Raw genomic sequence first — 9876 nt, forward strand, 5'->3', positions numbered from 1 at the left:
ACTACGGAACAAAGAAACAACATTAAAAGCTACAAGATAAAAATGCCAGATCACAAAGGCAAGCTGTCAGAATAGCATCAATCTTTTCAATGGAACCCATAAAGCCAGAAAAACAGGGGACAATTCATTCCAAACCCTGAAAGTAAATAACTGCCAGCTATTACTATATCCTGCAACTTTATCTTTTAAAAAAGACAGAAATTGAAGTCTTCCAAGAAAAGCCAATGAAAGGTACCTCATGATCACCAAGCCATCACTGTAGAAGGTCCACTTTAAGGTCCACAGGAAAAAGAAAGAAAGATAGTCTCAACAATGAGGAAGAAGAAAAGAACAAATGTCATGAGGGTAACAAATGAGCAAATGGAAACTAGGAAAACAGCAGTTGTGTCCAACTCAGTAACCCAGCAATAAATAAATAAGTAAACAAACAAACAAATAAATAAATAGGAAAATAAATAAAATAAAGAAGCAACTAAAAATAAGCAATATTTGAATCAGGCAGAAAAACTACCAACAAACTACAGGAATCAGAAAACTCCTCTCAATAATAATCATAAAAGTAAATGGTGTTGACTCATCAAATAAAAAATACAAGCTAGATGACTGGACTTAAAAACAAGACCTGGGTTTTCACTGTCTGCAAAATGTGGAACTTACTGGCAAAGCAAAGACATAGACACTCTGAAAAGAAAGGGATAGAAGTGGAAATTCCAAACAAGTAGAAGCTCCTGACGCACAGAATAATTGCAGTCACATTTGACAAAGTGAGCTTCAAACAAAAATCAATCAGAAAAGATGAAGAAACCTTCCATATTAACGAAGGGACCTACCCATCAAGAAGTGATTACTGCTATAAACATAGGTGACTGAACATTGGTACAGCCAACTTCACAAAGCAAACACTGCTACGTGGAAAGGGGCAGATGGCCCAATAACAGTGGATGACTTTTAAAACTCCTCTCTTCAGTATATGGGTTACCTAGGGGAAAAAATCAACAGAGAAATTTCTGAATTAAACCGTACCATAGATCAAATGAACTTAACAGACATCTACAGAATATTCTACACAGTAGCTGTGGAGTACACATTATTGTTAGCAGCCCACATAATTATTCCTCAAATGGATAACATTTTAAACCACAAAACAAATCTCACGAATATGAAGATATCAGATCACATGGAATTAAAATCAATATCAAGAGAAATGATAGAAACTGTACAAACATATGGAGATTAAACAGTACACACTTGAGTGGTCAGGAGGTCACTCAAAAACTCAGGAAGGAAAATTTAGAACTTCTAGAGTCAAATGAAAACAAAAGTGTGATTTATCAGAATCTTTGTGATGCAAGAGAAGTAGTTATTTTTGAAAACTTGGCATCACCATTACCATCATCATCATCATCATCATCACCATCATCATCACCATCATCTGTGCAGGGGTCGGGAGGTGCCATGGCATGTGTGTGGGAATCAGAGAACAACTTTGTAGAGTTGTCTCTTTCCTTTACATGGGCTCCAGGGACCAAATTCAGGTCACCGGTCCTATGTGTCAGACACCTGTATCTGCTGTACCATCTTGCTGGCTGTAGGAAAGATAGTTCTAAAATGGAAGAAAACAGCTATGAGTGTTAATATTTTTAAAATCACAGACTTTGAGGAAGAGCAAGGGGTTGATATGATCTAAATACATTGTTTTCGCTCGTGAAATTACCAAAGAATAAATTAAAGTTAAAAAAAGAAATTTTTAGTTAAAAAAAATCAGGGACATCACCAATAAATAACTTAATAATGCAACTCAAAGTCTTAGAAAAGCAATAACAACCCACACAGCCTTTAATTCTTCTTTATAGCCAAATAAAACTCCATTGGGCCCTGGATGATAATAACTACTTTGGCACTGAATTTTCTTTGTCTGTTCATCTCTGAATGAGCATCTAGGCTGATTCCAAAACTTGGCAATTGTGATAGTGTTGAAATAAACATGAATGCACAATTATGTCTTTGGAGCAGTGACTCATGGTCCTTTAGGCATATACATAAGAGTGGTATAGCTAAGAGATGAGTTATATAATAATTCCAGTTTTAGATTTTTTTCCAAGAATCTTCATATTGATTTCCATAGTGGCTGGACTGGCTTACATTCCAGACTCTACAAAAGACCCTACACAGCCAAAGCAATCCTCTACAAAAATAAAAATAATGCTGTAGTTATCATCATACCCTATTTCAAGCTATAATACAGAGTCTCTATGACAAGAAACAGCTTAGTGGTGCAGAAAAGAGCAATAGAATAGCCTAGGGGGTGCTGGAGAGATGGCTCAGGGGTTAAGAGCACTGGCTGCTCTTCCAGAGGTCCTGAGTTCAATTCCCAGCAACCACATGGTGGCTCACAACCATCTGTAATGAGATCTGGTGCCCTCTTCTGGCCTGCAAGGACCAATGCAGGCAGAACACTGTATACGTAATAAATAAATAAATCTTTAAAAAAAAAAGAAAAAAAGAATAGCCTAGTGGACCCAGAAGTAAGTCACACAGCTAAAGACATCTAATTGGAGGACAAGGATGGAAGAAGGGAGAATAATGGAGGAAAAAGATAAATGTCATATGCTTTCTCTCATATGCAGGCTCTAGATAATATATATAAAATCATACATGTATATATATTTGACATAGTAGCAGAAATATGACTATTATGAAGAGTGAAAAGGGCCATCAAGAGGCTGTAGAGGGGACAGGAAAGGTGAATGGGGTGAAGATAAGCAAATTACTTTAAACACATGCATGAAAATATCATAATGAACTACATAATTTTTATGATGATTTTAAAACATTAATTCTAAAAAAGAAGAAACTATAAAGGTTATACTTGCAGGAAGAAGAACACTGACCTGAAGTGTAAGAAGAAGGACATCTTTTTCTTAATAGAGGCCTAAGAAAATCCATACAAATGCCAAATGCATTAAAACATCCAATTAATAGGATTAAAATAAATCAAGATAGAACTGAAAGTCAAGACAAGAGTTCCCTGCCTTCTCACAGTAGTAGATTTTTCACATAGAGGAGTAAGATATTAATTATTGTAAAATTAGATATACGTTTCAATTTATCTTAATTAATATCTTTGAATGAAAAAAACAATACATTTTTATCATATTCACTTCATCTCCCCACTCCTCCCAGACCCATCTCCATTTCTCTGAGTACCAACTTGATGCCATCTTTCCTCCTCCTCCTCTTCTTCTTGAATCCACCAAGTCCACCTGTGCTTCCCATATACTCTTGGATGTGTGGCCTTCACTAGAGCACGGCCAGCCCACTGGGGGCCACACCCGTAATGGAACTGACTCTCCCTCTTCCAGCAGCTACCAGTTGCTGATAGCTCCTTGGCTAGGGATGGGACTTGGTGCCCACTTCTCCCTCGCCAGGCCAGAACTTTCTCTGGCCTGAGCCTGTGCGTGTCTTGTGTATTCTGTCTCAATTGTTGTAAATTCATTTGTGCAACTGCCTCGTTGTGTCTAGAAAATACTGCTTTCTTACTTGTCCACTGCCTGAAATGATCCCTGAGCCTTGGGAGGAAGGGTGTGATACAGATGTCCCATTTGGGGCAGAGCATTCCGAAGTCTCTTATTGTCTGGCACCTTCACCAGTGTGGTCTGGGTGTTCGCTGGTATCTATCGCAGTAAGAAGCTTCCCCGATGCCCGTTGACTGACACATGCACACCTTCTTAAACAGAAGTTTCCAGGGATATCAGTAGATAACAGAATGTTTCCTGAGTGGGGAGAAGGAAGGAAAAAGGAACGATAGGAAGAAAGCACTGAGCAGTGAGGAAGTGAGGAAGAGTGCAGAGAGACAAAGTGAACGGTGAATCTTGAAGCATATTCCAAGTGGAGATGATGCTGTTAGTGTCTTACTCTGGTAATGGAAGGAATGTAATGCTTCATCTCCGGGGAAGGGCAGAGCTGGCAAACAAGGAACATAAGAACAGAGAGAGGTTTATTTTATACAGCAAGCAAGAGCAACCCTGGAGGTCATTCTCAAGGCAGCAGTTTTCCCTAAGAAGGAAAGCAAGTAACTTTGACTGGGGAACTCATACTGGTTTGGGTAGAAAAGGCTCCTTTGCCACAGGGTCACATTCCCTGCTCAGTTCAAGTTTTTATGTCACATGTTCAAAAAATAAGTGAACAGTGTGGCTGCAAACACCTTTGGGAAAATTTTGCATTATTATGAGCAAAATTGCTTTGGATCACCTCAAAAGGGTATGTGAGACTAACTTAGAGCTTCTGGCTGGTCCTTGGACATCTCTCTGAATCGGGCCATATCAAGACAAATCAGAACAGAACACATCTCTAAAGAGATTTAAAGAGCAGCACATTTTACCTAAGTATAGCAGCGTGCTCCTGTAAGTGCCTACCTAGCAACTACCTTCCCGCTTCAGATGGTTTTCCCAAAGCTTCCTTGCATTTTTTTTTTCTGCAATCTGTTCTTCGGATCTGAAAGTCTGGGATATCTGCAGAGTTGAGGGCAAAGGGGGTTTTATCAGAAATACCCAAATAGACATGCCATGTAAGTGTAAGAGATAGTATTTAAAAAAAGCCTTGCCACATATATGCAGAGTGCATAGGTCAGTCCCATGCAGGCTCCCTGGTTGTCAGTTCAGTCTCTGTGAACTGCTATGGGCCCAGGTTAGTTGATTCTGTGAATTTTCTTGTGGTGTCCTTGACTCCTCTGGCTCCTACAATCCTTTCTCCTCTTCTTCTGCAGGAATCCCTGAACTCGCCTAATGTTTGGCTGTGGGTCTGCCTCTGTTTCCATCAGTTTCTGGATGAAGCCTCTCTGATGACAGCTGGGCTAGGCACCAATCTGGTCACAGGAGATGGCCAGTTCAGGCTACCTATTTGCTATTGCTAGGAGTCTTAGCTGGGGTCATCTTTGTAGATTCCTGGGAAATTCCCTTGTGCCAGATTTTTACCTGGCCCTGAAATGCACCCCCTTTCCAGTAGTCTCCCCCTCTGCCCCCCCAAACCTAATCACTCATGTTCCCTTCCCTACCCAGTCCATGTATAGGACTCCTAACAGTGGGAACAGGGGCTGTCTCTGACTCTTTTACAGGCTTTTGGGACTCTGCTCCTCATACTGAGGTGCCTTGCCCAGCCTTAATACATGGGGAGATCTTACTTCAATTTGATCATGTTTTGTTGAGACTAATGGGAGACCTGCCCTTTGCTGAACAGAGAAGGAGGTGTGAATTGGGCAGTGGGACCAGAGAGGGGGGATGGGGGAGAGGGACTAGGAGGAGGGGAGGGAGGGGAAATGCAGTGGGAGGTAAAATAAATTAATAAATAAAAACATTTATTTAAAAAAAAAATCTTGCCACAAGGAGTGACTTCCTCCCTTCAGCTCCAATGTCTCTCCTTTAAATGTGCCTTTCCAGGCAGTTAGAAAAACCCAGACAGCTAATGCAGTGGAGGGCAGAGAAATTCCCCAGTACTTCCCAGACTAAGCAGTAAGAGCATATGATCCCATGTATAATATATAACCCATTGCTTATAAACAAAAGCCAAAAACATCAGCTGGATTTAGGTTGAATCAATAAACCCCGTCCCTCCTCCTCATGGTCATTCTACAGCCAGCCGATTAAAAATCAAACCAACGCATGCCCTTCACCTTCCTTCCCTATCCTAACAGTGCAGGAGAAAGACCCCTGCAGAGGCAGGAGAGAAGGAGCCTCCTCCCCACCCCAGCTCTCCTAGTCCAGGTGACCTGGAGGGGTGGGGACACAGGGCCCCAAGCCTGAGGAGTGCACTCTGTTTTGTTTGTGAATGACCAGAACTTGGCCTGGACACCAAGTGACTCTCTTTGCTTTAGTTTGCTGTCTATTGCTGTGGTAAACACTGTGACTAAAATGAACTTGGGGAAGAAAGGATTTGTTTTCTCTTACAGCCGACAATCTATCATGAAGGGAAATCAGGGCAGGAACTCATGGAAGAGACGGAGAAGCAGGAAATGAAGCAGAGGCCATGGAGGAATGCTGCTTACTGGCTTGCTCCCCACAGCTTGCTCAGCCTGTTTTCATATACAACCCAGGACCCACCTGCCCATGGATGGTACAGCCAACAGTAGGCGGGGCCCTTCCACATCAATCATTAATCAAGAAAATGCCCCATAGATTTGCCAGGCCCATCTGATGGAAGCATTTTCTTAATCGAGGGTCCCTCTTCCCAAATGACCCTGGTTTGTGTCAGGTTAACAAAACCACCAGCCAGCCCTTTTATAGCCAATCTGTGCAAGCTGGAATATGATCCTGATGTTAGAGAATCCAAGAGCCAATAATGCAGAAGGAAAAACAGTGGCGGTGGGGAAGGGAGGGGAGGAAGAGAAGGAGGAACGCTGCTTCGTTGTTTATGCCCCATGGATTTAAATATTCCTTTAGAGACATTATATTCAAACAGGCTTCAGATAACTTTCAGGGCTCCATCAGGGACCTGACGTCAATCCCATCTGTATACACAGTTTTACCAACAAGGCAGAGAGCTATGTGAAGAGAGATGGATGTTGGCTTTTCCAAGTAAACAAAAAGTAGGAGAGGGGTGGTGACATCTGATAGTCTGTGGAAGAGGAAAACAAATCCAAAGAAGCTCCCGGGCTCCTCATGGGGCAGGGGTGGGGGCTACAGTAAGACAGCAGAGAGAACATGGGGGAGTAGGGGGCAGGGGAAGGAAGCCAGCCCCCCTCCGAAGTCTGACACAGACCACTTTGTGCAAAAGCAACTGAAACAAAAACCAAACATGCTGATATTTGCTTTCCAGAATGGAAAAGCAAAGGGGCTTTATCTGATCTGGCTGCAGAAGACTGGGGTGAAAATACTGAGACAACAGTCAATGCCACTGGAGCGAGGGAAGGAAAGAGTGCTTCCTTTGACCCAGCTTTGCCTGTGTGTCTTCAGCCTGGAGCTCTACAGGCTGGAGCGATGGCTCCGTGGTTAAGAGCGCTCCATGCATCTTCAGAGTTCCCAACACTCGTGTGGCAGCTCAGGACTACTGTGAGCTCCAGCCTCGGGGAACCTGCTGCCACCTCCTCCTCCTCCTCCTCCTCCTCCTCCTCCTTCTTTTTAATTAAGAAAATTTGTATTCATTTTACATACCAATCACAGATCCCCCTCTCTTCCCCCCTCCAGCTTTCCCTCCACAGACCACCTCCCCAACCCTCCTCCAAGAAGGTAAGGCCTCCCATGAGGAGTCAGCAGAGCCTGGTATGTTCAGTTGAGGCAGGTCCAAACCTCTCCCTCCTGCATCAAGGCTATGCAAGGTGTCCCAGCATAGGTAGTGGGCTCCAAAAAGCCAGCTCATGCACCAGGGATGGATCCTGATCCTACTGCCAGGGGGCCCCTTAAGCAGATCAAGCTACACAACTGTCTTGCTTATGTAGAAGGCCTAGTCCAGTCCCATGGAGGTTCCACTAGCTTGGTTCTGTTGTCTCTGTAGGTTTCCCCATCATGATCTTGACCCCCTTTTCTGACTTCTGCGGTCATCTGCACTCATACATGCATGTACACACAGAGAAGTAATTTAAAAAAAAACAATAAAAAAGAGTCAAACAAGATATATAATTCAAGTGGCCCTGTTCCATATCTGAATTCCTTCCACGAGGCCATCTGTATGATATCTGCATACTGACATCCTCTAGCCAAGTAATCAAACCATACCACCAGCAATTAACCCCTGACCCCACCAGCTACAGAGAGCTGCCATGACCTTGGCATTCTTCCAAAGAGTTGAGTCTTCTCCTTCCCCAGTACCAATGATAGCAATCCCAGCTACCCTTGATGCCCAGACCTAGAACAATTGTATATACAGCCTTCCTACCTTTTGACTCCCAGCATAGAGGCTAGGTTACATGGCATGGGACTAACTACCCTCCCCTGAAAACCTCTAAGTGCAAGAAACTCCCTGAGGTTTGTCTCTTCCTTCCAGGTTCCTTCATGCAATTATGAGATGGTGCTGTAAGCCTCCTAATACCTGGAACTAAAGGGAGTTGGAGGTCATTTTCTTCAGGATCACCATCATGCTGTTATATGCATGCATCATGCAGCTATCTCTCCTAATGCCCTCCCACTTGAAGGCCTCAGCATGGCTGTCTATGACTATAATCCCATGACTCCCTTAATCAAGCTCCTTTGAAGAGTAATTTGCCTTATCTTCCTTTCTATGAAGCTCCAGATTTCTTCATATCTTTAACATATGCTAGCATCATGGCAGCCTGGGATGTAACCTCACAGTGTACCGTATCTCCTTTCCCTAATGGATTCATGATTTCAAAGAGCAAGGTGTGGTTTCTACTAAGTCTTTACCCTCCCTGGCTGGAGTTTCTCCCTCCTCTGCTTTCTCATGTCCGGAGACATGCCCAGGTAGCACATATGCCAACCTGGAGATTGGGGCACTCCTAGAGAGCAGTCCTGAGGTGCACCAGAGTCACCGGCTGTAAGTGGAAAAGAAATGGCAGTGTCTCGGGTGGGGGAGGCAAGGCCCTGCTCCGGAGGAGAATGCTCAGAAGGATGGGAAACGCTTCAGGGTGACAATGTCACCACAGTCACAGAGCAAATTCCTCTGAATTGGAACATTCCATTCTGGACGGTAGCTCATTAAGACCCAAAAAGTCCTAAAGGGAGGCTTGCTAATAATAGAGAAATAAACAGCTCAAAATTCTCAGGGAGTTCCAGAAACTTACAGGGCCCCACTCTCTGTAAGATTATATAAGCAGGGAGGATTGCTAAGGAGGCTTAGACCAGCCAAACTGCCTAGAGAAGATTCTCCAACCCATCAACCTGCCTGTAAGTTAGGTAGAGAACTCCAGAATCCTGGGTCTTACAGGTTGGCACTCATGCTTGGGTGGGTTTTAGATGATGATGTTGCCTTTGAGTCATCTGTGCTCCTGTAGGCATCCCCTCACCCCTACTCCTGTAAGTAACCTCAGTAAACTCGTTGGTTCATCAAGTTGAACTTGGCTGCTATCCTTATTTTGGTCTGTTGTTACTTCCCTATCCCTGGTGGGTAGATGTATATTTGTCTTCTCAGGAATAGTGAGTGCCACAGGACAGATAGGCTTGCTGACGGGGACATTATCAGTTCCTTTTCCCCATCACTCCGCTTCCCCTTTTTGACATGTGCTAAGCCCTTGATGAAAATTTGCCTGAGAGGAAGGTGCTGACAGTTTTCTCTTGAGGTTTCTTGGCTCACAAATGGCCGCCTTTCCCTCTGTATCTTCACAATGCTCTCTTCCTATTAGGACACTAGTCATGATGGATTTGGACCCACCCTGATGACCCCATTTCATCTGACTTATACAAAGTCACATTCTGAGCCACTGGAGATTACACATTCCATGCAGATTTTGAGGGGAACATGGTAATCATAACTCATAATCTTATGGCTTCCACTCTACCCCAGAAGCTGGTGACATGGTACCCTCTCTTAGCCTCCAGTGTTGACAGGCCCCAAGGACTGCCCCTGCTATACTGTGGGCTGGGATCTCGGCGGGTGGAATCCTGGGCATCTATATGAGCGACAACAAAGAAGAACCTTTGCCCAACTAAGCTATCGTTTCTTGAGACTAGGCTGATGACCAGGTAACTGGGCACTACCAATCTGCCAGTGCACACTGAGGCAGGGGAATGCTGATCACTGCCCCAGCCAGTTAAGCACCAATAGCAATCTCAGACACCTGAGTGTCATCTTTATAACTTCTCTTTTGGTCCTCACCTCTGACAGATGCTGAGCAAACACTTCACACCACTTTCCTGCTTGGTACATGCTCTTTGTGGTGTAGGCTTGATGCCTTACCTTCTAAACAAATTAAAATGTCCTTAATTCCCTGAG

This window comes from Peromyscus maniculatus, chromosome 3 (assembly GCF_049852395.1).
Source record: "Peromyscus maniculatus bairdii isolate BWxNUB_F1_BW_parent chromosome 3, HU_Pman_BW_mat_3.1, whole genome shotgun sequence".
Taxonomy (NCBI): Eukaryota; Metazoa; Chordata; class Mammalia; order Rodentia; family Cricetidae; genus Peromyscus; species Peromyscus maniculatus.